The sequence below is a fragment of the Artibeus jamaicensis genome, unplaced genomic scaffold (genome assembly GCF_021234435.1).
Source record: "Artibeus jamaicensis isolate MK-2021 breed Jamaican fruit bat unplaced genomic scaffold, CSHL_Jam_final contig_785, whole genome shotgun sequence".
In the NCBI taxonomy this organism is placed as follows: domain Eukaryota; kingdom Metazoa; phylum Chordata; class Mammalia; order Chiroptera; family Phyllostomidae; genus Artibeus; species Artibeus jamaicensis.
In genome coordinates this window covers 116,158-143,350 of record NW_026521970.1, presented here as the reverse complement: position 1 = coordinate 143,350, position 27,193 = coordinate 116,158, and the positions used below count along the sequence as shown (strand labels likewise).

Sequence of the window (27,193 nt, the reverse complement as noted above, 5' to 3'; positions counted from 1 at the left end):
GTACAAAGAGCTGCACTGTCGAAGTTCCCGGCTACCGTGAATCACAGTAAATTTTACTCCGCCCGCCCCGCCAGCGCCGCTCGTTGGTCCGCAAGGCGGGCTCCTAGTTTGGCGCAGGGCTCTTATCCTTCCTTCCGGTGGTCACCGCGCCAGACGCCAGACGCCAGACGCCGTGAGCGGTGACGGGCCGCGTCACGTGTCAGCAGCCAATTGGAAAGGCGGGGGACTGCACTAAGTCGAGCACTTCAGGGAGCCTCTCTCTCTGTTCCGGGTTGGTGAGGGGGTTTTGTTGTAATCGACTTGTTCTGCGCTGTTTTCGCTCCCCGTGGTTAAATCCACTGCCATCGCTGTTCTTGTGAGGCCACGCCTGAGGATGCGAAGCGGAGCGGCAGGACGAACGCTGAGGCGAGTTCCGGGGCAAGCGACGGGTCTCTGGCCGCGAGCTCCAAAAGGGAATGGAGGACTTGATGGAAAGAGGGGATAAACGCGTGTGTCCTAGAAATATTGAAGACAAATTTGGGCCAAAAGTAAATTTACTAAGAGGGACACACACAGACACACACACCGTGTGTGTGTATGTATTTGCGTTTTACTTGGTCGTTTCCTAATGCATAGGTAATGGAGCTGTTGGTATGGTCGGGCGTAGGTGTGTGACCCCAAAGGAGCATAAATGAGTCTAATAGGAGAAGACGTCGACTTTCAATTCAACGGACAGTTTTCTTGTAAGACCCTTTGCAACAATGTGGCAATTAAGGAAATAAGGTGAGGTTTTGGTAAGCTCAGGGTCTAGTGGGGACTCGTCAATAGCAGTCTTAAGAGGGGCTGTAGAGAAGGGTTTTGTTTAAGGTGTGGGGCAGCATAGAAAGCTTTCAGGAGTGGGAATATCTTAGGACGATGCTGTATGTTTACGGTATGAAATTGCAGTTTTCATAGAAAAACAAAATGGGGCTAGTTAGGGCATAATTTCTATTTTGCTTCTTGGAAGAGCTCCTTAGCATATTAAGTGGCTTATTTATTTCCTGCTTACCAGAATGTTTGTAACTTCTTCGTTTCCTTCTCTTGCTTGCAAGACTCGCAAGAAGAATTCCAGCATGTCCAAGCAATATTGTTTCTTTTTCCCCTTTTTGTTACTTTGTCCAAATTCTAGTCAAAAAGACTCAGCTCAAGGTATTATTTATTACATCTACTTTCTACTATAATATGCTTATATTTTATTTGACTGAAACTCATAGAGCTGTTGGTTATATAGCTTTCTTAACAGTCACATTTGGGGAAAATTGGTCCATGCAGAATGAGCATGCTTGGCGTGCAAAGGGTAGGACCTGGATTGATTGATTGATTTATAGAGATGTTATTTGTTTATTTTTTGGAGAGCAGGGAAGGGAGATAGAAAGTGGGAGAGACTCCTGTGTGTGTGAGAGAGACACCAGTCAGTTGCTCGCAGGCCCCTAGCTGGGGACCTGGCCCACAACCCAGGCATGTGCTCTGACAGGGAATGTAACCCCCTTTCTGTTCCCAGGGCAGCACTCAATCCACTGAGTCAGGCCAGCCAGGGCTGAACCTGCTTTTCTTATGAGTCTATTCCTAAGGGTGGAATTGCTGGGGAATATGCTAACTCCTCATGTCCAACCAACCTCTTGAGGAAAGCTAGCTGAACTGTTTTTCCAAAGTGGCTGCACCACTTTACATTGCCATTCACAGTGGATGAGAGTTCCATTTTCTCCACAGTCTCGTAGGTGTGAAGTGGGGGCTCATTGTGGTGGTTGCCCTAATTTTAAGGACTCAGAGTTTGTAAGGAACCTGCTAGAAGATGCTCCTTGAGTGCAGAGACAGTATCTAAGGTGAATTTGTCTTTTCAGGCCCTGGTACGCAGATAGATGAGTGTCATATGTGTTCCTGAAAAAACCTCCTGTCCAACCAGTTATGCATTTGAAAGAACCAGGGCTTGTGGGGAAACCCTGTGCAATTTGATAATCTTGAAAATAAGCAGTGATCAGCACGAAGTAGTCTTAATGCCCTCCTACCCCATCAAAGGTAACTTTAAATGGATAGCACCATGGGGTGTAGGTGTATTAAAACAGGAAGGCTGGTGGGGCTAGATTTTACCGATGGAAGTGGAACTGTGGGCAAAAGGGCTTCTTTTCAAATGGCTTCAGAAGTATGGAACCTGCTGAGAACCTAGGTGGAGGTGGGTGGGGCTGGGGAGGGTACCAGGAATGGGGGCGCTGAGTTTTCAGTTTTTTAAAGATAGAGTGAAAGTAAAGGTGCTGCCAGTTCGCCTCAGAGTACAGAGAAAAGAGGGCTCTTTTTTCTGCTCAATTGGATTCCAGGTGTTGAGGTTCTCTTAGGAAAGATGAAAGAGTGGCTGTCACATTATTCTGGTGCATTCTTTGTATTACTGCAGAACAGATTTACTCAAATGTAGACTGCTTAACCGAAAGTCACTAACTAATCCAGGGAAGCCACAAGGGGTCACTGCCATAGGTATTGTTGGTGTACTTGTGGATAGAGAAGTTTGTACTTGGTTATAAATGGAATTTTTCTTAGTCGAGTTGTATTTATATTTGTTTATCACTTTTGTGTGATTTTTGTTACTAGTTTTTATTGTTTTGCTAAGGACACTGAGGTTCTCATTTTGATTATTTGATTATATCTTTGCTTCCTCCAATAAATTCATATCCAGTGATTAAACCTTTTCACTGCTGTTCACATAATGAACTGTTGTGATTACTGAACATGTTAATGAGGATATATAAGCTATTTTAAATATATTATTTGCAAAAGGCATTGGTTGTTACACAAAGTAATTTAAAAGAAAACATCTCTTTTCAGGAATCTTAGAGATGTCAGAAAAGGATTCCTGGGTCTTGGAAAATGACTGGAAATAGGAAAAAGAGGTAGTGTATCTTTCTGTCTTAAATGTAGAAAGTACTTCTGGCACAATAATGATGAGTTGGAAACGAAGGATTGTCCAACTAAAAGAAAATGGATTTATAAAGGTAAAATCTATTTTGTTTTCCTGATATAATGAAGTATATTTCTAGTAACTGATTTACATTCTTGCTGAGGTTTTCATCCCCTTAAATCTCTGGGTTGTTGTGCGATTTTTAATTTTTATTATTATTTTTTCTTCAGAAAGCTGTGGAGTTTTGAAATTATTGTTGACCAAAGATAAAGGCAATTCTGAATTTTAGACCTTTTCAGCTAATTCATAAGTTGTACATTTTACTTTTTGGATATGGATTGGGGCCCTCTGTATTACTTATATACCACTATGTAATAAATTACCCAAAACTTAGTAGTTTAAAGTAACAAACACTTATGGTGGGTAGAGGGGGACATCTACTTCCAAACTGTCTCACTTGGCATGTCTCAGTTTTTGTTTTTTTAATCCCCACTGGAGGATATGTTTAGTGATTTGGGGCGGGGGAGACAGAAATGACAGTGTGTTCCTCCCATACATGGACTCAGCAGGGATTGAACCTGCAGTCTGGGTATGTTCCCTGACCGGGAATCGAATAGGCGACCCTTTGCTTTGCAGAGGGTTCCCAACCAGGTTGAACCACAGTAGTTAGGATCCTCTTGTCTTTTTCTTCTGAAAGCTTTAAAACTTTTGATCATTGGAAACCTTGTCTAGTAACAAAGGCATTACACATAAAGCAAGGCATAACCAGTTTGGAATATACTGAAGTATGATTAGCCTTTCCATCTCAGGTCTGATGGTGAGAGTATGCCTGTAAATTTCCATAACACAAGGTGTGCAAAGTAGATAGATGATATATTTGAGATTATATTTGTTGTGGGCTTTTTCTGATCAGTAAAATTGGGGCTCTCATCTCTTCTACCTGAGAGAATTGAAATGTACAGAAATGTGCATGTATTATGTATTTTTTTAATGGCTAAGCACTGAAAACATTATGACTAGAGCATAAGTTAAAAATAAGAAAGCGTAAATGTCCAATGATTAAACTTTTACCACTGCTGTTCACATCATGACTTGTTGTGATTAATGTATGTGGATGAGGACATAATGGAAAATGGAAAGTGTGAGGGTCATAATCGGTATTAGTTTTTGTATGTTGTTTTACCTGTAAATTTGTTTTCATTTAGGAATAAAGTTGCAGGATGTTTTTCTTAAGAAAACGTCTGTATGCTTTATATGATCAAGAAATCAAAGAATTTATTTAATAAGGTAAGAAGTTTGTAAATTAGTTTGGATAAAACATTTTAAAAACTGAGCAAAAAATTGACATGAGCAGAATTTTGATATTGTATTCAATTAGCAGTTTTTTCCTTCATTCAGCTTTCAAAAGTAAATATGATTTCAAGGATAGTATAATTTTTCTGAATCAGTAGTTTAAGAACAGGCCATTGGTTGGGGGTGGGGGGGCAGACCTTTTAACAGTAGTCATCTTTTCTTAAAAATAATGACATCTTTTCAGCCCCTGAAATTCTCAGAGATCAAATGTTCTGGGGTTTACATTTGCTGAACTACTAGACATTTTATAAGTACTCTTTGATGTACCAGTGGGTGATCATCCTATATGACTTGAGCTCTGTTCAAGTCAGGCAGAGATGGTTGCAAGCTGGGAGTCTTGAAACTAATACTAGGTTAATTTGTCATTAATTAGGCATATTGTCTGAGGGGTTTCTCAAATATGAGAAATATAAAGAGGGGAAATTTCATAAATAGTCAATGTTAATTTCATTCATTCATTCATTCTCATTCTCTCTCTTTCTCTATTTCCCTTTTTCTCTGGCCCTTGCTCTTCATTTAGAGAGAGGAGAGAAACATCGTTGTATGCATGGGAGATACATCAACTGGTTGCCACTCACACGCCCCCTAGTGGGGTCCCGGCCCACAATCCAGGCATACCTCTTGACCTGCAATTGAACCAGCAAGCCTTCAGTTTGCAGGCCAGCGCTCCACCCACCAAGCCATACCAGCCAGGGCAAGTTAATTTTCTTTTAAAGGTCGATGTAAACTTTGTTTATGGCCCTGAATGAAAAGATTTACTAAATAAATGAATTCAAAAACAAAACTGATTGCTGTTTCAGCCTTTTTGGCTAAGATAAAGTCAAAACTAAAACAACATTAATGTGATGGACGCTCCTCTTTTACATCAGTCAGCATTGTACTGGTTGCTGTGGAACAAGCTGTAAGTAAGTACACATGGTCTTGTGCCTTGTGATGATTGTAAAGTTTTCTAATCTGGACAACAGTAGTTTTTGCAGAACTCAAGATCATTAAAATGAGCAAAGGGGGCCTAAGTTGTCAAAAAAAAATAGATTTTTAGATTGTCTACAAATCCTAATTGGGAAAATTGTGTGAACATTCTTCTAGCTCCAAAGAGTAATTCAGAGTCTTGGAACTAGCATTCCTTTGAGAAATAGAGTTCCGTTGAGAAGCTCCAAGTTTTATGTAACTAGGATTAGGACTGGCTAGTAGTTACCTAAATTTAATTAAAGATTGACTGTGAACTAATACAAGGTTTTCTTTTTAGATGCATGTAGTTCTTACTTTGCACCATTCCAACATGCATTTTTCACAGCTAAGTAACACCAGCCCCCACCGTGGTTGAAATTCAGTTACCAGTTACTAACTGAATTGTTACATAAACTTTGCAGCTCGCTCTTTAGTCCATAAACCATTTTGCAAATAAAAGATGTGCATCATGATTAGCAACCAGTTACATCACTTCTTTCTAAGTTTGTTGGTGGTGAGTTAATTTCCACACAGCAGTAAAGAATAGTTGTATTGCTTTCTTGTCTTCCTGTGATAAACCTGTATGACATTTTACAAAAGTTGATAATCAAAAGAGGGAATTGGTCCAGAATGCGGACAGCAGTAAGGAAGCAAAAAGCGATAACACAAGTGAAATTGAATGTGGTTAGATTCGAAAATGGTGATAGCAAAGCAAAGACAAGGTGAGAAGACCTAGGCCTACGTGAAGCTCCAGTACAAACCATATTTTAAAAGCCCCATGAATGTAAAAACTAAGGTAAAGTTGCTGCAACCTCTTTTAGTTTAAGTTGCAGTAGGAAGAGAAAGCTGCTTATGTTTCAGTTGGAGCATTTTCTTCTACTTTAGGTTGAGGACTGTAATGAGAAACAAATCCCAGTCAGTTTCACTAGCATTCAGGCCAAGGTATCTTAGTGCTGCACTGAAGGGGAAGGTAATTACAAGGAGACAACAAGAACATTCTATTTCCAGCAAAGAGGCTGGTTGCATCGTTTCAGAATCCTGCATGAATTGATTAACCTTAAACCATCTGGTGAAACTGCAAGCTCAGGTTAAGGATGCTACTGTGAGATTTGCACCCAGACTCCAAGAGTTACAGACAGTGTTGACTCCTCATAGTCGGACAAGACAAGTGTGAAAACTACAGGATGTGGATGGAATGTAAATGGAGTTCTAGAAATAGTAGATGAGTCTGGGAAATTGACACTGCCTCCATTGAAGAAGTAGTGCTGGGTATGCAGCCAGAGGAACTAAGTGAGGAAAGGGGTTGTGGCGTGAAAGATGAATGCGTCTCAGAGGAAGTGATGCAGATGAGAAAGCTCACTAAAGGAACTCTGCGATTTTTCTGCCATTGAAAGCACAAATAAAACTTCAGAAGCTGGTCCAAACCTGCCACGGCATAGAAAGGGAACTCATAAAGAAAATAAAACACTATAATTCTCAATGTTGAATGTCTTAAATATTTTACTTTTTTTTTTAACATTTATAACCAACATCAAGAGAGCTTACTGTTTTGATGTAAGGTCACAGTAATCATAGATTAAGATTGCTTTCCACAACTTTGACTTTGGAGTCTTTACATTTCACCAAATATAAATACATCAAGTCTAGAAATGGGTATATTTGAGCCTTACTGGAACCAATTATAGTTGACGGTTTTCAAGTTGCCTTTTTATCCTACTATATCAAGCTTTGAAATAATTTATAATATTTACATGTCTCGTTTTTTTACTTAGGGTGTTAATCCGATTGTAGGCTGAATCCTAATAGAACAGGATTTGACAAACTTTTCCTGTAATGGGCCATACAGTACGTACTTTAGGTTTTGTGAGTCTCTTGCAGCTACCCTACTTTGTCCTGATGGCCCAGAAGCGGTCATAGGCCATGGAGCATGGCTGTGTTCTCTTCACCTCAAGGAATATTTCTCCAACAAAGTGAGTTTATTCTGGGACAACAAATTTCAGTTTGAGACATTTGGTCCAGTGGTGAACCAAGTGCAAATCCAGAGAACAAAGGTGAAGAACAAGCGTGATAGGGTGGGTATTTCAGAGGGGTTATTGTAACCAGTTGATTGGAGCAAACAGTTTGCAGTGCACTGAGTTTGGCTGGTTGTTGGGGAAAGATCTAGTACTTCCTGCCAGAGTAGCAGAGTAAGACATCTTCCTGTTGAAGGTAGAAAGTGCCTCTTCCTGTTGGGGGAGATGGACCAGTGGTAGGGCCTAAGCTCCCCTTACAGGCCCTCAACTACACCTGATATGAGGGTGTAGTTGAGGGCCTTATTAAAGAGTTACTTAAAACTTTATGTACACTGAAGGTTGAGTTTCATATAATATTCTCATCGTGAAATAGTTTTGCCCATAGAAATTTTTGTGTTTACAGTACTCTTAGCTCATAGGGCCCTACAAAAGTGGGTGGGGATGGGGAGATTTGCAGTTTGTAGTTGTACGTATGTAAGAGGAGCATGTAGTTGGATCATACGGTTATTTTTGAAGTGTAAAGCCATCTGCTTTAATAGGATGACCTGAGAAACAGGAAGAAAGATTACTTTTTAAAACTACAGGATCCAGCTATCTTGCTAATTCCATGATCAGAAAGAGTGACTTTAACACAAAAGAGTAACAAATTGGGATCACAGGAATCATACTTCTACGAACTAACATTTCTAGAGTGGTGACTGAGCCAGTCACTTTGAGCACTTAGGCATCACCTCAGTCAGTCCACAAACATACTGTCCCTGCTTTGCAAACCTCAGGAGACTCCATTCACTCAAGGGCCAAGGGCTGGAGAATGGGCGCAGTAGGCTTCCTAAGTGTAGGTCAGGGTGGATCGCACCCACGTGACCTGCCCTGCTTTACAGATCTACACTGAGGGCCTCAAGGCCTAGGGGTGGCAGAATGACCCAGTGGTTTCACGTGTGGGCTCTGGAGCCACACGACTCCTCTTTCTATCCCAATTTGCCTTCAGCTCCTTAGCTCTGTGCTCATTTGCTCACCTGTAGAATCACAACAGTAATAACCACTAACTTGACGTTTTTTCTATGCATTGGACAAGGTTCCAAATCTTCCTGAAGGAACCCATTTAATGGGCACGCCAGAGTCTATCTCCCTTACGTGGAAGTATCTGTATAGTGCTCAAAGCCCTGCCTGGTGCAGACTAAGACCTCTATAAATGACACCTTTAATGGAGAAGCCAGTCTGGCTCTGCCAATGCTTGGGTCCCTCATCTTGGCTCACTGCTAGGTTTTAATAGCATTGGCACATGGAATGCACTTGGTCATCCTCAGTGGTGGTAGCCAAAGTTCAGACGGTGCAGACATCCTCAGTCCCCCAGAGAAGAGCAGCTGGATCATGAGGAGCTGCAGAGGTGTGTGCATCTCAGTTCCATAATACCAGGCACAGCGCAGCTAACACTTCATGTTTGCCCTGGAGGGCCTGGGCTGGTCTCCCATGAGGTCTGCCACCAGGTTCAGCCTCCAGTCCCTGGGCTTCCTTCCTCTTGCTGTTCCAGGCTCTCAGTAACTGCCTCAGTCGTTCATCCAGGTTACCTGGATACTTCACCTTGAAGGCATTGATCTTGGTCTCAGTCACTTCAAGTTGAAGAGTCAGCCTTCTTTCTCTATCCCTTCCCTGGGTGATCACAGATTACACAGGATGTCAGCACTCAAGTGTTGCTCTTCCTACATGACTTAGCCGGCTATGTTGGCTTCAAGGTCACCTAGGAACCACAGAGAGGTCTTGGCTTCACAGGGAGGCCAGCATGTGGTGTGCTCGGGATCCATCTTACCTGGTGAGGAGAGATTGAAGCTGCTGTGTCTGCACTCTAACTTCCTATTGCCCTTGGGGTCATGGCACAGGAACTTGGCTCAGCCAGTTCACTGACTGAGCAGGCAACCTTTTGTTCTGCAGGAGTTCACCCAACCAACTGAGCCACCCTGGTCAGAGCATGGTTAACACACCCTTGTAATGAGCCTTATCCAGTTCTGGCCCATGTGCATTCTTTGGAGCAATGTCCCTTAAGTGGATTCTGTCCCTGGCAACTCTCCCCATGGATGTTTCTCTCCGTGTCTCCCTTCTCTTCTCCCTAAACTCTGTAAGCATGTCCTTGGGTAAGTACTTTAAAAACAAATAAGCGGGGGTTGGATTGGGGTGGGGGGAAAAGGCAGGAAACTACTTGAACAATAAAAACAACCAAATAAGCCTTAACCACTTTCAAGAAAGCACGTAATGCTAACTGTCCTGTAATCCACCACCACCCACCCCTCCTTATTTTCTCAGTTTTTTTTCTTCTACTTATTTTCTTCTGTTCACTTTTTAATTTGAAATACATTTTTTAAAAGTTGCCATACTTATTCTCTGGAGCATTTGAGATCTTGCTCCTGGGCATAAGTCATCAAGTTTGACTCAAATGAACTAAAAAATTCTCTACACATTTGGACATTTCTGACATAAAGAGCCATAATTTACTCTCTGTACAAGAAAGAGAAACATTCCTTCCAATGAAGGCACTTGGGGTGTTAGGAAAGAGACCGTTGACTAGTCTCTAGTAAAAAGAACTGGTCTAGAAGTTTCAAGGACTTGTTGAATGCAGGTTCTGGTACTTCAGCAAGTAATTTTCCTCCGGTTGTACTTTCTTCACTGGAAATACTGTCCCCCTAATCTAGGAACAACATCCGGGAAACACACTAATTAGATGCCAGGCTGTCATTAAACCATTTAATATAGTTTTAGTAACTGGGGCAAATGCTAACAGAGCTCAAATTATACCACAGGATATTAATGGGACACCTTACCCATAATGCCTCTTTGGAGTAAGGAATCAACAGCCCTAGGGTGTGGCCAGATCATATGGATTTAAAGTTACCAAGACACAATGTTGCAGAACCAACTAAGTTTTAAAAACTTGATCACAAGTTACTGTCCCTGCAGTTAAGGTCCTTGTAGCCCAATTGTCACATGGTTTTTACCTTCAAACCCTTGTGCACAAAGAGGTGCTGTCCCCAAGGGTGAGGGAAGGAAACAAACCTCAGGATTCCTTTGGTTTGGTTAGAATTTTTGTTTGTGTTTTAACTGTTGCCAGAATGAAAGGTTGGCGGGTTTTAACTGAAGACTACTGTCATTCATCCAGTATTGGGTTATTTTATGGGCAGTGGTCACCAATCGCAGCCGATACCTCGGAAGAAGTCTCATGAATGCTGTAAATTTTTGCTAATAAATCATAAGGTGTTAAATTATGGGGCAGGTGCAAAATATATCAAAGTATTGCCTGGGCTTGTGGATATTTTAAACTTTTCTGTTTGCTCACGGAACTAATTTTACATAGGTCTTTGATGGTCTGTGGACAAAGATTATTTTTCTAAACTGCTTTATGTAAGTATAGAAAACTGAACTGTGATTGTCTGTGTCAGCAGCTGTGACTGTTAATTTATAATTAGAGATTCCTCCTTCTATTACAGTATACAACATTTTCTGTACATACCAACTGTTCCAGAGTTGGCTAAAAAAGTTGACTGCTTTGATTAGTGAGTCTCCTGTGTTCCTTGTTTTTCATTGTCCCTTAATTACAGCTCTGGGAAAGGCTTGTAGGCTGTAAGAACTTACATGAGATTTGGAATTATACTGCTAAATTTCATGTAAGTAGGGTCTTTTCTGAAACTAATAACATAAGAATAGAAAGAAGTTTGTAAACTGTAAAGAGCAATGATTGTTAAGCTTTTGGGATTCTGCTCTCTTTGGAGAATCTGATGAAGATACTGGGTCATTGTCCCAGAAAAATGCACACACATGTAGGATTTTCTATATAATTTCATGAGGTTTGGCAATCCTAAGTTAAAAACTCACATGAAGTGATATTATTAACTTGTTTTTTCCATTGTTTTTAGAAATGTCATTCTTGAATAGCTTAATTTCAGCTCAGAAAGTTTATATTTATTAGACTCCAGTTAAATATGAGACTTTCTAGGTCAGTGATCAGTTGCTTCTTTGGTTTTGGTTGAGTGAGATGAGCGTAGAATATTGATCAAACCAAATAATTTCCATAGAACAAATGTGCCCATCATAATGAGATGTTTTGCCCACACAAAATGGGTATCTTTACTAAAGGCAGTGTGAGGTAGGGACTGTATTTCTGGTTTGGGAGTCAACATTTTCAATTCTATTACCATCTACACTTTTTACTTTCTGACATGTAGGTCCTCTCTCTGTGTTGCATTATAAGATTGGCATTTTTTGGAGAATAGTACTGTTTTGTTTCAATATTGTTTAATAAAATTATCATTTAGAAAATGAGCAGAGCTCTGCTGAGTAGCTCAGTTGGTTAGAGCATTATCCTAGTACACCAAGGTTGTGGGTTCAATCCCTGAGGACATACAAGAATCAAGCAATGACTGAATAAACAAGTCAAACAACAAATTGATGTTTTTCTCTCTCTCTCTCAAAAAAAAATTAAAAAAGAAGAAAAAAATGAACAGAGAGAAAAAAGTTTCCACTTAACTGCATGCAGTTATTGTGGAATGTTGTATGAAAATAATATGGGTTCTAGTCTGGAACATACATTTTCTTCAGTAGATGTACTCATGAATATTCACTGGGATAAACATTTTATTTTGCTTTTAATCCTCACCAGAGGATATATTTGTTGGTTTTAGAGAGAGAAAGAAACATCAGTTTGAGAGAGAAGCATGGATTGATTGCCTCCCATATGCTCCCCAACCAGGGCTGAAAACCTCAATCAAGCTTTATATACCCTGACTGGTAATCAAACCCACAACCTTTTGGTGTAGGTATGCTGCTTCAACCAACTGGGCCATCCAGCCATACTTCTTAAAGATTTTATTTATATAGTTTTAGACAGAAGGGAAGGAAGGGAGGAAGAGAGACAGAGAAACATCAATGTGTGGTTGCCTCTCTTGAGCCCTATACTGGGGAACCTGGCTCAGAACCCAGGAAGGTGCCATGACTAGGAATCAAACCAGCAACGCTATAGTTCATAGGCCACCACTCAATCCTGAGCCACACAGGACTGACATTTTAAATTGTTCCTCTGTAATAGGTCACAATTAAGAGCATTTATTTACTACCTGCCGCACACTCTTCTGAGCATTCTGTGTAATATCTCATTTAATTCTCTCCACAACCCTATGGTATCAGTAGTTGTGTTATACTTATTTTACCAAGTGGGTAGGCAAGACACCATAAGTAAGGTTACATACCTGAAGTCAGATGTAAGACATGGTGGAGCTGGGATTTAAACTGAGAGTATTGGCTCCCAGCTCTGTACTCTTAACTGCCGTACTACAGATAATATCTTGTAGGTGGCCTCTGTGAACAAGCCACATTCCTCACAACTTTCTTTTGATATTGTCAGAATGATTGCGTTCCATGTAAAATAGTCTTGAATGAGAAGTCCACATAATGTGGATTCTAATTACATATATTATTGAAAAAAACACACAAAGCTGTTAAAGCACGCTACACATGGTTTAATTTGAACCTTAATGTTTTAACATTGAATGATAATTTCTTCTTTTTTTATTAGATTTTTAAAAAGATTTTGTTTATTTTTTAGAGAAAGGGAAAGGGAAGGAGAAAGACAGGGAGAAAGGCAACCATACATCAATGTGTGGTTGCCTCTGGCATGTTTTCTACTGGGGACCAGGCCCACAACCCAGACATGTGCCCTGACTGGGAATCGAACTGGCAATACTTTGGTCTGCATGCTTGTGCTCAATCCACTCAGCTAAACCAGCCAGGGCTGAATGATCTTTTCTAAGTGAAGGAAATAAATATACATCCAGATGAAGCTGTATTTCAATAGCATTCTTAGTAGTTTTGAGAATGTTTACGCTAGGTAGATTATGGTACACTTGTTTAATTAAATTTAGGCCGCGTCATGTATTTGTAACCCATTTTCGTAGTACAGTGATTTATTTATTTATTTTTCTGATAGCATTGAAGCTTGTGTTCAGTACAGGTTAATCTGCTTCAGGTGGCACATAGAGTACTAAGACAAAAAATAGAGTTTTTAAAAATTTGAATCCCAGACTGCCGCCAAGATGGAGGCATAGGTGGATATCCATGCCTTCTCATACAACCAAGTTTAGAGACAACTAAATATTAGCAACAGAAAACACAGCCAGAACACAGAAAATTGAACTTTTCGGAAGTCTGTTAACAACAAATTCTTCAGCCTGACCGGTAAGGGGCGAAACAAGCAGCTGGTGGAGTGGGGTTGCACAGGAAAACTCGGTCAGACGAACTCGGGTGCGCGGAATCCAGGCGCAGGGTTGGACCTAGTGAGCTACCGAGCGAGCAACCGCGGGGAAACAGCAAGGGAGCAGGGCTGCGGGTTGACTGCAGTCGCGCATTTGTGCACGAATAGACAAGCGAGGGAGGAATAGACAAGCGAGGGAGTGGGCGATTGGACCGGGACCCTGCGAGTCCCGGTGGCAAGTGGCAGGGAGGGTGCCGTCATTTCCCTGCTCTGACGCCACCTCCACATACAGCGTCATAACCCAGCGACTCTGAGTGGCCGGGCCCTGGTGAACCACCTAAGGCTCTGCTCCTACGCAGTGGTGCAAAACAGCAGAGGGTACCGCCATTTCCCCGCTCTGACCACGCCCCCACATACAGCGTCACAACCCAGCGACCTGGGAGTCCAAGGCGCCACTCCTCACACTTAAAGGGCGCGAACAGACCAAAAATGGCTCAAGAGGATCTCAAAGCCCCAGAGCCTATAAATCTAAGTGATGAAGAAATAGCAAAACTCTCAGATGCACAGTTTAAAACACTGGTGATCAGGATGCTCACAGAACTGGTTGATTATACCCACAAATTAGACAAATATATGAAGGCGAAACTAATTGAAATGAAGGGAATTGCACAGGAAACCAATAGCAATGAAAAGGAAACTGGGACTCAAATCAATGGAGTGGACCAGAAGAAAGCAAATAATGGCTAAACAGAAAAGAATGTAGAAACAAGAATTCAAAGAAATGAGGAGAGTCTTAGGAACCTCCAGGACATCTTTAAATGCTCCAACATCCGAATTATAGGCGTACCAGAAGGGGGAAAGGAACAGCCACCAGTGGAAAACTTATTTGAACAAATAATAAAGGAGAATTTCCCCAATCTGGCAAAGGAAATAGACTTCCAGGAAATCCAGGAAGCTCAGAGAATCCCAAAGAAGTTGGACCCAAGAAGGAACACACCAAGGCACATCATCATTACATTAGCCAAAATTAAAATGAAGGAGACAATCCTGGAAGCAGCAAGAGCTAAGGGGACAGTCACCTACAAAGGAGTCCCCATCAGACTGTCAGCTGATTTCTCAAAAGAGACCTTACAGGCAAGAAGGGGCTGGAAAGAGGTATTCCAAGTCATGAAATCCAAAGACCTACAACCCAGATTGCTCTATCCAGCAAAGCTTTCATTTAGAATGGAAGGACAGATAAAGTGCTTCTCAGATAAGATCAAATTCAAGGAGCTCATCATCACCAAGCCCTTATTATATGAAATGTTAATTATCTAAGAAAAAGAAGTTAAAGAAACATGAACAGTGAAAGGACAGCAAACTCACAGTTATTAACAACCACACCTAAAACAAAAGCAAACTAAGAGGACAGCTAGATCAGGAGTGGAAACATAGAAATGAAGATCTCAAGGAGGGTTAGCAACAAGGGAGTGGGAGGAGGAGAAGGGGGGAGAAGGTACAGAAAATAAGTAGCATAGACAGTAGATAGAAAATAGATGGGGGGCAAGAATAGCATGGGAAATATAGAATCTAAAGGACTTGAGACACATGGTCATAAACTAAAGGGGGGGTAATGGTGGGGATGGGGGGGTAGGGTGGAGGGGAATGAAGGGGGAATAGAACAACTGTAACAGCATAATCAATTAAAAAAAAAGACAATGGAGTATAAAAGAAAAAAATTTGAATCCCCACTTAACTATATTGTTTTAACAAATTTATCTTTCTTTCAGTAAATGTCACATGTTAAATGTTCATGAATTATGTAGCCCTTGTACCTTTGCTCTTTAGAGATACTATCATACTATTCAGTTGAGTTTTTAAAAAAAATTTATTGATTGATTTTAGAGAGAGAGAGATATTGACACACCCATTTGTTGCTCCACCTATTTACGCACTCATTGGTTGATTGTTGTATGTTTCCTGACTGGGCATTGAACCCACAACCTTGGCATATGGGGATGGTGCTCTAACTAACTGAGCTACCTGGCCACTGCTCCCCCTGGGTTTTTAAAATACATACAACTATTTTGTTTTCATTTTTATAAATTATTCTAAAGACATTTTATAAAACCTCTTTCCCCCATAATGATACTTGCCTCTATTCTTTAAATAGGAAAAGCTTTTTTCAAACAGTTAAGAATTAAAAAACTAAATGTTTTACCTGAATTTAGCTTTTCTAGCTCATCAGTCTATTTGAATTTCCCTAAATATGAACATTCTGAAGAAGACAAATTTCTGTGGGCCTACTCTCTTGTGCTGGGTAATTTTGATCTCAAAAAGAGTAAAAACTGTAACACTCATTGAGAAAATAAATTATTTGTGTTTTTAATGTGATAAGATGGCATATAAAACTATTGGTAAAAAGGCAGTGGGAAAATATGTTAACAATATGTACTAGTATAATGTTACAAAATTTTGTTAAGATAGAATAAGATGCTTTCTTATAAAATGCTGAAAGTGTGATACAGACAAATATAAACAGGAGGTTATGTAGTTCAGTGTGGATTGGATCATTAGGGCAATTTTTATGAGAGGGTTGGAACTTGAACTTGACAGATGGCTAAAAGGAAGAAAATGGCATTTCATAAAAGGAAAATAGGCTTCTTTTCCACTTCTTAGAATATTGAGATATTTTCTTTTTTTCATTATAATCTTACTAAACTACATGCATAGTTTTCCTGATTAACCTTATGATAGTAATAATTTTAAAAAGTAGTTAGCACATTAAAACACTTACTAACTTAGGTTGAAGGCACTGAGTCTGGCCCTCGATAAAAAATTATTTCCTTTAAACCTCACAACATCCCATGCAGTAGTCACTCTTATCCCAATCTTACAAATGTAAAAACTGGAACTCTGAGAGGTTTCAGTGCTGTGTCCAAGGTATCATAAGTAGCAGAGCCAATATTCAAATCAAAGATTGAGTTTACAGGCCTTGGCTTTTAAGCACAAGTTATCCAACCTCCTAATCCACTTTTGCCTAACCCAGCACACTTTCAAAAATACATTTTTTATTCTCTTAATTTCATCTTGTGTTGTACATGCTTTGCTATTAACCATTTCTTCCTAATGTTAATATTTCATCTGTAATTAAAATTGAATATCTGAACTGGTTGAAGCAACAAGTAAGAGCTTAACTCTGGATCTGAACTTCTGAGTTTAAATTTTGGCTGTGCCTCTTGTTAGCATGTACAGATTATTTTATCTCTCTATGGCTTAATTTATCATCTGTAAAATGTTCTTCTATTATATAAACATTTAGAACCTGTAAGACACAAGGCATATTATTAATCTAAGGTCATCTTAAGGAAACTAGTAGAGGATGAATTTCATCCTCTAGAGATGAGTAAGAAACTGGCAAAAGTACTGTTGGAGAGCATTGAGTGTATTTAACCAAAGATTTAAGACTAAAAACTAGAGAATAGGAAGATGAAATAAAGTCTAAGGGACTTCCGGCCAAGATGGAGGCATAGGTGGAGACACTGTACCTCCTCCCACAACCAAATTTAAAGATAACAAAGAATCAGAAACAAAAACATGACCAGAACAGTCAGAAAATAGAACTGTACCAAAGTCCACAACAACGAACCATTCATCCAGAACGGTAAGAGGGATGGAGTTGATGGCCAGTGGGGTCCAGGCAGAAAAAGGTGGTGGTCGCATACCCGGGTGAGGACACCAGCAAACCCAGTAAGGCAGGCAAGGTGCTGGCTAATCGCGGTCACACATTTGCACACAGATAAATCAGGCAAAAAACAGGCAGCGAGACAAACCTCTCAACCCAAGGCCCCAGCAACAGGAAATAAGGCCTCAAAGCACCAATTAGAAAAACTTTTGGGGGTTGAGGTGCCAAAACAGGCTCCCAGCATCACAGGAGAGTTTGATGGAGAGACCCACAGGGTCCTAGAATGTACACAAGCCCACCCTCCTGGAAACCAGTACCAGAAGCGCCCAATTTGCTTGTGGGAAGCAACAGAAGGGACCGAAATCCAAGAGGGAGCAGAGCAAGTGCAATTATTCCCTCTCTGACCCAGCCCCCACATACAGCATCACAACCTAGGTTGCCCCACCCTGGTGAAAAACTAAGGCTCCACCCCTCTTATGTAACAGGTATGACCTGACCAAAAATGGCTCAATCAGAAGAACAAATCAGAGCCCCAGAGCCAATAATTTTGAGCAACCATCAGATAGCCAACCTACCAGATGCACAGTTCACAACACTGATTATCAATATATACTCACAGATCTGGTTGATTTTGGTCACAAATTAGATGAAAAAATGAAGGCTGCAGGAAGTGAAATGAAGGAAAATGCACAGGGAACCAATAGTGATGGGAAGGAAACTGGGACTCAAACCAATGGAGTGGACCGGAAGGAACAAAGAAACAACCAAACAGAAAAGAATGAAGAAACAAAAATTCAAAAAATTGAGGAGAGGCTTAGGAACCTCCAGGACATCTTTAAATGTTCCAATATCTGAATCATAGGGGTACCATAAGGGGAAGAGGAACAGCAAAAAGTGGAAAATTTATCTGAACAAATAATAAAGGAGAATTTCCCCAATCTGGCACAGGAAATAGACTTCCAGGAAGTCCAGGAAGCTCAGAGAGTCCCAAAGAAATTGGACCGAATGAGGAACACACTAAAGCACATCACCATTATATTAGCCAAGATTAAAATGAAGGAGAGAATCCTAGAAACAGCAAGAGATAAGGGGACAGTCAGCTACAAAGGAGTTCCCATCAGGCTGTAAGCTGATTTCTCAAAAGAGACCTTACAGGCAAGAAGGGGCTGGAAAGAAGAATTCCAAGTCATGAAATACAAGGACCTACATCCAAGATTGCTTTCTCTAGAAAAGCTTTCATTTTTTAAAATATATTTTATTAATTATGCCATTACAGTTGTTCTATTTCCCCCCTTCATTCCCCTCCATCCTGCACACCCCCACCTCCACCATTCCCCCCTTTAGTTTATGACCACGTGTCTCAAGTTCTTTAGATTCTATATTTCCCATACTATTCTTGCCCTCCCCTCTATCTATTTTCCACCTACCATCTATGCTACTTATTTTCTGTACCTTCTCCCCCCCTTCTCCTTCTCCCACTCCCCTGTTCCTAACCCTCCATGTGATCTTCATTTCTATGGTTCTGCTCCTGATCTAGCTGTCCTCTTAGTTTGCTTTTGTTTTAGGTGTGGTTGTTAATAACTGTGAGTTTGCCGTCCTTTCACTGTTCATCTTTTTTATCTTCTTTTTCTTAGGTAAGTCCCTTTAACATTTCATATAATAAGGGCTTGGTGATGATGAACTCCTTGAATTTGACCTTATCTGAGAAGCACTTTATCTGTCCTTCCATTCTAAATGAAAGCTTTGCTGGATAGAGCAATCTTGGTTGTAGGTCTTTGGATTTCATGACTTGGAATACCTCTTTCCAGCGCCTTCTTGCCTGGAAGGTCTCTTTTCAGAAATCTGCTGACAGTCTGATGGGAACTCCTTTGTAGGTGACTGTCCCCTTAGCTCTTGCTGCTTCTAGGATTCTCTCCTTCATTTTAATCTTGGCTAATGTAATGATGATGTGTCTTGGTGTGTTTCTTCTTGGGTCCAACTTCTTTGGGACTCTCTGAGCTTCCTAGATTTCCTATAAGTCTATTTCCTTTGCTGCATTGGGGAAATTCTCCTTTATTATTTGTTGAAATAAGTTTTCCACTGGTGGCTGTTCCTTTCCCCCTTCTGGTACCCCTATAATTCAGATGTTGGAATGTTTAAAGATGTCCTGGAGGTTCCTAAGCCTCTCCTCATTTTTTTGAATTCTTGTTTCTTCATATTTTCCTGTTTGGACATTTTTTTCTTCCTTCTGGTCCACTCCATTGATTTGAGTCCCAGTTTCCTCTTCATCACTATTGGTTTCCTGTGCAATTCCCTTCATTTCAATTAGTTTAGCCTTCATATGTTCCTCTAATTTGTGACTAAAATCAACTAGTTCTGTGAGCATCCTGATCAGCAGTGTTTTGAACTGCATGTGAAAGTTTTGCTATTTCTTCGTCCCTTAGATTTATTGGCTCTGGGGCTTTGAGATATTCTTAAGCCATTTTTGGTCTGTTCACACCCGTTAATTATGAGGAGTGGAGCCTTAGGTGTTTACCAGGGCAGGGTTGGCCAGGTCGCTGGGTTGTGATGCTGTATGTGGGAGTGGGGTCAGAGCGGGGAAATGGCAGACCCCTCTGCTGCCTCACGCTGCTCTGGCATGCTCGGTCCTGTCATCTCACCGCCCACTCTCTTGCTGGTCTATCTGCACACGAATGGGGGACCACAGTCAACCTGCTGCCCTGCACCCTTGCTGGGTACGCCGGTCGCTCACTGAGTCGCTCACTGGGTCTGCCCGTTGCAACCTCACGCCTGGGATATGCGCGCCTGAGTCTGTCTGACCAAGTTTTCCCGTGCAACCCTGCTCCGCCAGCTGCTGGCTTTGCCCCTCTTACCGGTCAGGCTGAAGAATTTGTTGTTATCAGACTTCCGAAAAGTTCGATTTTCTGTGTTCTGGCTGTGTTTTCTATTACTAATATTTTGTTCTCTCTCAACTTGGTTGTGGGAGAAAGCACGGCATCTCCACCTATGCCTCCATCTTGGCAGAAGTCTAGTTAAGAAGCCTAGATACCATTTTCCAAAAGGATAAAATGAAAAGACACAAAGCTTTCATTTAGAATGGAGAGGCAGATTCAAGGAGTTCATCATCACCAAGCCCTTATATGAAATGTTAAAGGGACTTATCTAAGGAAAGGAAGATAAAAAATATGAATAGTGAAAGGACAGCAAACTCAGTTATTAAAAACCACACCTAAAATAAAAGCAAACTAAGAGGACAGCTAGATCAGGAGCAGAACCATAGAGATGAAGATCACATGGAGGGTTAGCAACAGGGGAGTGGGAGAAGGAGAAAGGGGAAGAAGGTACAGAAAATAAGTAGCATAGACAGTGGGGAGAAAATAGGGGGAGGGCAAGAGTAGCGTGGGAAATGTAGAAGCTAAAGAACTTATGACACATGGACATGAACTAAAGGGGTGAAATGTGGAGGAAGGGGGTGTGCAGGGTGGAGTGGAACGAAGTGGGGGAAATGGGACAACTGTAATGGCATAATCAATAAAATATATTTAAAAAATTTTTCAAATAGAAATAATAAAGTATATATGTTAAATATTTTGTGATACAGGAATTGGTTATAAAACTTGAAAACATTAAGAGACCTGGCTTTGACTGTTGTAGATCAGTGGGTTGGGCATCGTCCTGCAAATTGAAGGTTGCCAGTTTGATTCCCAGTTAGGACGCATGCCTGGGTTGCAGGCCAGGTCCTAAATTGAGGGTGTGCGAGAGGCAACCAATGGATGATTATGTCACATGTTGATGTTTTTCTCCCTCTTTCTTCCTTTCTCTTTTCTTTAAAAACCAAATAAATAAAATCTTTTTTTCTTTTATTTTTTCATTACCATTTAACTCCCTTATACTCCCCTATAAATAAATTCTTTAAAAAATATTAAGAGAACAGGAAAGCAGGAAGAGAACTGGAGGTAGAATAAGTTTGTGGATTGCCTCATCTGTAATGGCCAGGAGTCAAAGGACATCATTTAAAGCTGACAAATCAGTTAGTAGAAGTATAAGTCTATTTCACAGTACAAAGGTAAACACTGAGAAAGATAATACTATTGACTGTAACTGTAGTGCAAGAGGGACAGTAATTTTATACAAGCTAATTTCTTTTGTGCTCATAGTTACTTTTAGACAATTAATGGTATTAAATAAAAATACTTAAAATCATAGTTATAAAGATAAAACCAGAACTACATGTCAGAACAAAAGTAAAACATCCTAATTGTCAGGAAAATTATATAAGTGCACACAAAAAATAGACAACGGTGAAAGGATTTTTAAATTCTAAAACCAAACATAGCAAAATGAGACAGAACTAAGAACGACCTTATCTGTCATATCAATAAATTTTAAATGGCCTTGTTAGTTGATCTGTTGGATTTTCCAATAGAATCACTGAGCAAAGCTCTTTCTTTGTGTTCACTAAGCAAAGCTTAATTTCTTTTTTAAAACAATTTAAGACAGCCAGTGAAAACACAGTGGTTCAAAAGTTGAAAAGGACAAAATATACTCATAAAGGCAAATAAAAAGGAAACTAAGGTATTGATCTAAATAGTCACCTTAATATAATGTGATCTTAATTCAGGCCCAAAGGCATTATTTAAAACTAAGAACAATACTTTATAAAGCGAAAATGATTGATACTTAATATTTTACATTATGAGTATCTGTCTACCAAATAAGGATGTATTAAATACAAAGTAACTTTTATAAAGCAAGTTTCAGGAGCTACCAGGAGAAATTGGCACAAATGCATTGGTGAGGAGACCTTTGTTTTTTAAAGATTTTATTTATTTATTTTTCGGTATGGGAAGAGAGGGCAAAAGAGAGGAAGATAAACATCAATGTGTGGTTGCCTCTGACACATCCCCTACTGGGGACCTGGCCTACACCCCAGGCACGTGTCCTGACTGGGAGTCAAACCAGCAACCCTTTGGTTCACAGGCCCTCAGTCAGTCCACTGAGCCGTACCAGCCAGGGCTAGTGAGGAGACTTTTAATTCATTGTTGGTTCAAGACAGATCAAATGGAAAAGAATTAGTATAGAGAAGATGTAAACAATAAAGTAATTGTGTTGATTTGATTAAGAAATATTGAACTTGATCCTGAAAATAGATCACCCTTTTTTAAAAATGTTCAGTGATCTCTGAACTACTTATTGGCCTCCTCTCTACTATGACATGCCCCACTTCTGTTGTTTTAACACCTCAGAAGTTTGGTGGTGTTGACCTCAGATACCACTTTGCTGTCCAGAGTCCTGTGGGTAGTGGGTCTTGGATGGATTTCAGAGTCGCTGCTGTCTAGAGTGTTACCAGGATGGAAGTCCTCCCCCTTGTTCCAGCAGGTAGTGATAGTTGGCGACCTCACCCTCCAGTTTGACTTTGATGTTCATCAGGACCCTCGCATGCCTGGTGCTGCCCCTGTGCCTGGGTATGGGCCAGCTCTGACTCCAGGTGCAGCAGGATCTTGTTGAGCTGCTCCATCTGCATGGTATAGCGGGTCTCCACCTCCCAGGCTGTTCTCTAAACTGGCCTCTCCCTGGCTGTTCTCTCCCTGGCTGAAGGCCAGGCTGTTCTCTAAACTGGCCTTCAGATTTCTAATTTAGTCCAGGTAGATCTCCAAGGAGAGGACTGTAGTCTCAGCTCCGTGAGCGTCATCTCAACAGCTCCTGTCTCAGCAGTCTATAAGGTGACCACTGTGGTGCTCTCTTCAGTCTGCTGGGACCAGTACTAGACTGCTCCTCTCAGTTGTTCTGAGCTAGCTCATTATCCTGAGCCTGGATGTCTGCTGTGATCTGGCTGAGGTCCTGAAATCTGGGGGCGTTCCACTCCATGGTCGACCCAGAGCTGGCAAAACCCAGTCTGGGTTTTGTAGACTACTTCATCCTTGCAGTTCTTCTTGAGGACCATCTGCTCCTTGAGAGCCCTGATCTTTGTCTCCAGCAACATTTGAGTGATATCGGTGTCATCAGTGATCTTTCAGAAAACCATTGATGTCACTCTCCACAGACTGGTGCATGGCCAGCTCCATCACGTATTTCACTCTGAAGTCATCAGTAGCAAGATGGCATTGTCCACAGAACTTGCAAAGATCTCAGCCCTCAGGTCCTCAGTGGTCTTGAGATAATGCCCCCAGTGTCTGACCCAGGGTCCCTTCTTCTCTAGGTGTTCCTGGATTTCGCTTTCCAGTCTTCGATCATCAGCCTCCAGACGTCTCACTTCTTCAGGTAGGATGCCAGCTGGTGATGCAGACATTGCATAGTCTCCTTCTCGCTCTGGATTCCCCATGTGCCCTCTGCACCCCAGGCCATCCCCACAGCCAGGCACCTGGAACCCCAGGCACTTTGCACGCTGGTGGAATGGGACACACAGTTCCAGGAGCCTAAGCGCCCAGCACTCGTATAGAGTCTGGTCACACTGTTGGCCGGCCAGGCCTGGTGTCTGGGCGACTGCAAGGAATCCAGGATCTGGTCATTTGTGGAGAAGCTGGAGAGGGCGTGAAAGCTCATGTTGCTCAGGGGAGAAGGCAAGAGGCCAAGACTCAGGTTTGAGCAGCCAGAGCACTGCCCTGTTTAGTCTCATGGAAGAGTCACAAAAATACCTATATAGGTCCTAGAGAAAACTTCAGTAAGCATCATTAAGGAGAAATAGTATCAAAAAATCACAATGTAGTAAAAATTAAGGCTCTTCCACTTCAATATTAAGCTCAATTCTTGGATCAGTGGAGAATACAAAGAGCAATTGTAGAATGTATAGGTGATCATAGTAATGAAAACACAAGGAACTATGATTTCCAAAAGTGATCTTGCATAAAGAAAATTCAAGTAGACCAGTTTGCATCGAAGAAAGAGAAAATTACTAAAGAAGCAACTTCCTCAGTGGTATCAGGCCCAGATGTTTCACAGGGTAATTCTTCTAAATCCTTAAAGAACCAATAATTCCACTGCTGCTTTTCAGACTGTTCCAGAGCACAGAGAAAGAAGGAAAACTTCCATATTTGGGGGAAGCAAGTATAAGATTGATACCAAAACCTGACAAAGACTGCACAAAAGAAGAAAACCATAGACTGAAGCTCACTTTTGTGACTCTAGATGCAAAACTGTTTTAAACAAGTAGAATCCAGCAGCACATCAGTAAAACAATGCTTCATGATCAAGAGAAGTTTATTCAGTTAGAAATACTTTTCCTGCAGTATTACTCATCTGCTTTAACATCCACATATGCAGTGATTTGAACTGGTAAATTACTGTGGTTACTAGATTAACAGCTTAATTTAAATATTCAGATGATAATGCATGAAACATCATTACCAGTAGGGATTTTGACTAGTAAATTGACATGGAATGCTATGAGAAGTTGGTGCCATTTCAGATTGTGTCACGTGGTAATCTTACCATAATTTGCATAAAACTGTAGTAGAAATTCATTTTGAGATGTTAGCATGTTATATGGTATACATTACTGTGGTGTACATGCTGTAGATATATTTAGATGTTTGGTTACATAGTTTCACAATAAGTTACAATACCTCAGGCTCTAGGACCAAAAAGGGAAAAAGAGAGAGAGAGAGAGAGAGAGAGAGAGAGAGAGATGTTTATTCAGGGTATGAGATAATTGAGTGTTAGGAAATTTAATAGTATAATTTGTTTTATTGATAGGCTTAAAGAGAAGAATCATAGGTCATCTCCAATTACCTAATAAAAAAGCATTTGACAAAATTCAACACCCAGTCTTTATAGATAGCATTCAGTAAAACAGTAATCAACAGCTGTGTCCATACATTATATATACTCAATGTGTATACATATGTATATATATCTCAAATCCCAGTATCATGCTCAGTGGTGATACAGTAGGCTTTCCCACTGAAAAGAAAACAGGACAAGAAATCTCACTGTGATCACTATTGTTTAATGTGCTGCTACAGATACTAGCCAACTGGGACAAGACAAATTAGAAGAATAACAATTTGAAAGAAAGAGGTAAGTGTTACTATTGGCACATGACATGAGTCTATATGTGGAAAACACAAAAGAATCTGTTGAGAAACTACTCAAAAAACAGAATTCAGTAACATAACAGGATAAAAAAATTAATTAAATCATTAGGCTTTATATAACAATAACAGAAAGGTAGACAGGATAATGAAGGGGGGGGGAGCCACATTTACAAGCAAAGCCAAAAGGTGAAATAGGAATAAGGAAATCCAATGTCAAAAAAATTAAAATAATACTGAAAGATACAAAAAGAAGACTTGAATGAAGACACCATGTGCTCACTAGGAAGAGTCAGACATTGTGTTAGTTTTTCCTAAATTGATTAATTTGATGTAGATTCCATAAAATTACTAACATTTTCTCTGGAATTGACAAAAACCTTTGTGACATTTGTGTAATAAAATAAAAAGTGATAACAAAGAAAACAGGGTGGGGGAAAGCAGTGGGTTGGGGTTACTGAAATCATATATAAAGTCTCAGTATTTAAAACAGTGGACTGCTGAACCTGTCAGTAAGCAAATGGGCCTATGGAAATGCGGAAATAAACCTAAACATATAGAGGAATGTAAATCCTAAACTACATCCTAATACTTACAGGAATATAAACCTAAATAGTAAATTCAGAAATAAACCTAATGAAAAGAATTTAGCACATGATAAAAATGATACCTAAAATTAGTAGGAAAAAGATGTTTCAAAAAACAGTTTTGGAGTGATAACAGAAAAAGAAACTTTGAATATCCATTGTATCCCAGGATATGTTCCAAGTGAGGCAAAATTTAAATGTAGAGCATAAGCCATAGATGGATTTTCTAGAAGAAAAATCTGGGTGAATTTATTCATAATCTGGCATGCACAAGTCCTTGCTAACTAATCAAAATTCAGCAACCATTTTTTCCTTTTTCCATTTAATTTTTAAAATTTTATTTAGTTATTTTTCAAATACAGTTTTTTGTCTATTTCTCCCAATCCAGCCTCCCCCACCCTGTGCTTCAGCAACCATTTTTAAGTGACAAATCTGAGTATAAAAAATAAAAATTATGATACATCAATACAATGGAACATTTTTTCATGCTAAAAATAATTGAGCTGTCAAGTCACAAAAAGACATGGAGAAAGCTTAAATGCCTATTGCTAAGTGAAAGAAGTCAGTTTGCAAAGGCTAAATATTCTATGATTGTAACGAAACAACATTTTGGAAAAGGCAAAACTATGGAGACAGTAAAAAGATCAGTGGTTGCCAGGAGGGAGGGAGAAAGAGAAGGGTGAAAGCACAGAGAATTTTTAGAGCAGGGAAACTTCTACATGATACTATCATGGTGGGTATGAGTCATTATACCTTTGTCAAAACCCACGGAATGTATAACACAAGGAGTGAACCCTAATGTACATAATGGACTTTGGGATATAATGATGTGTCTTTGCTGGGTCATTGCCTGAAACCAATAAATGTGCTACTGTGGTACAGGGTTTTGATGGTGGAAGAGTGTGGTTGGGGGGTGGAGGAGAGGTATGTGGGAACTTTCTATACTTTCACTCCATCTTTCTGTGAACCTGAAACTATCCTAATAAATAACATCTATTTTTAAAAATTAAATCTTGTGGAAGGTAAAAAATACATAAGCAAAACCAACAGATAAAGTCTGAGAACATAATGCAAAAATAGGCAAATGATACAGTAAGAACAGATAGAAAAGATGACAGAGACAGAGAGCCCTTGCCAGTTGGCTCAGTAGGTTGGAGTGTCCTCCCATATGCCAAAGGTTGTAGGTTCAGTTCCCGGTAAGGGCTCATACCTAGGTAGCCCTTTGATTCCTGGTTGGGGCATGTATGGGAGGCAACCAGTTGTTTCTCTCTCACATCAATGTTTTTCTCTAAAATCAATAAACATATTTTTTGAGAACTTAGTTATGTTTTATTAAGCCAGGCACAAAAAAAGGCAACACTACAATTCTTCTCAATTTTTGTTTGGGAAAATACAGCAGTGTTTCATGTAAATCTTACTCATGTTAACATGTAATCAATGAGTTTATTACTGTTACCTTAAGGACATCAATACATAAATTTTT

The 27,193-nt window shown here is 40.2% G+C and overlaps 2 long non-coding RNA genes and 1 pseudogene across 4 annotated transcripts; all 3 read left to right on the top strand.

The window, feature by feature from the left end:
• The first annotated feature begins 615 nt into the window (after positions 1 to 615).
• On the top strand, positions 616 to 5,042 carry LOC128628497 (uncharacterized). 3 transcript variants are annotated; one of them, XR_008392896.1, is made up of 5 exons: positions 616 to 762; positions 1,860 to 2,034; positions 2,833 to 2,897; positions 4,111 to 4,192; positions 4,779 to 5,042. It is a non-coding gene; the product is annotated as an uncharacterized LOC128628497 (long non-coding RNA). The 3 variants fall into 3 exon arrangements; XR_008392898.1 differs by having other exon boundaries at positions 2,833 to 2,999; XR_008392897.1 differs by lacking the exon at positions 1,860 to 2,034.
• Positions 5,043 to 23,127: 18,085 nt separating this feature from the next.
• Positions 23,128 to 25,084, top strand: LOC128628496 (uncharacterized). Its single transcript, XR_008392895.1, has 3 exons — positions 23,128 to 23,354; positions 24,085 to 24,365; positions 25,055 to 25,084. It is a non-coding gene; the product is annotated as an uncharacterized LOC128628496 (long non-coding RNA).
• A 12-nt stretch (positions 25,085 to 25,096) lies between these two features.
• The window catches only part of LOC119038992 (transcription factor-like 5 protein), a 44,875-nt pseudogene continuing 42,778 nt past the window's right edge, over positions 25,097 to 27,193 (top strand).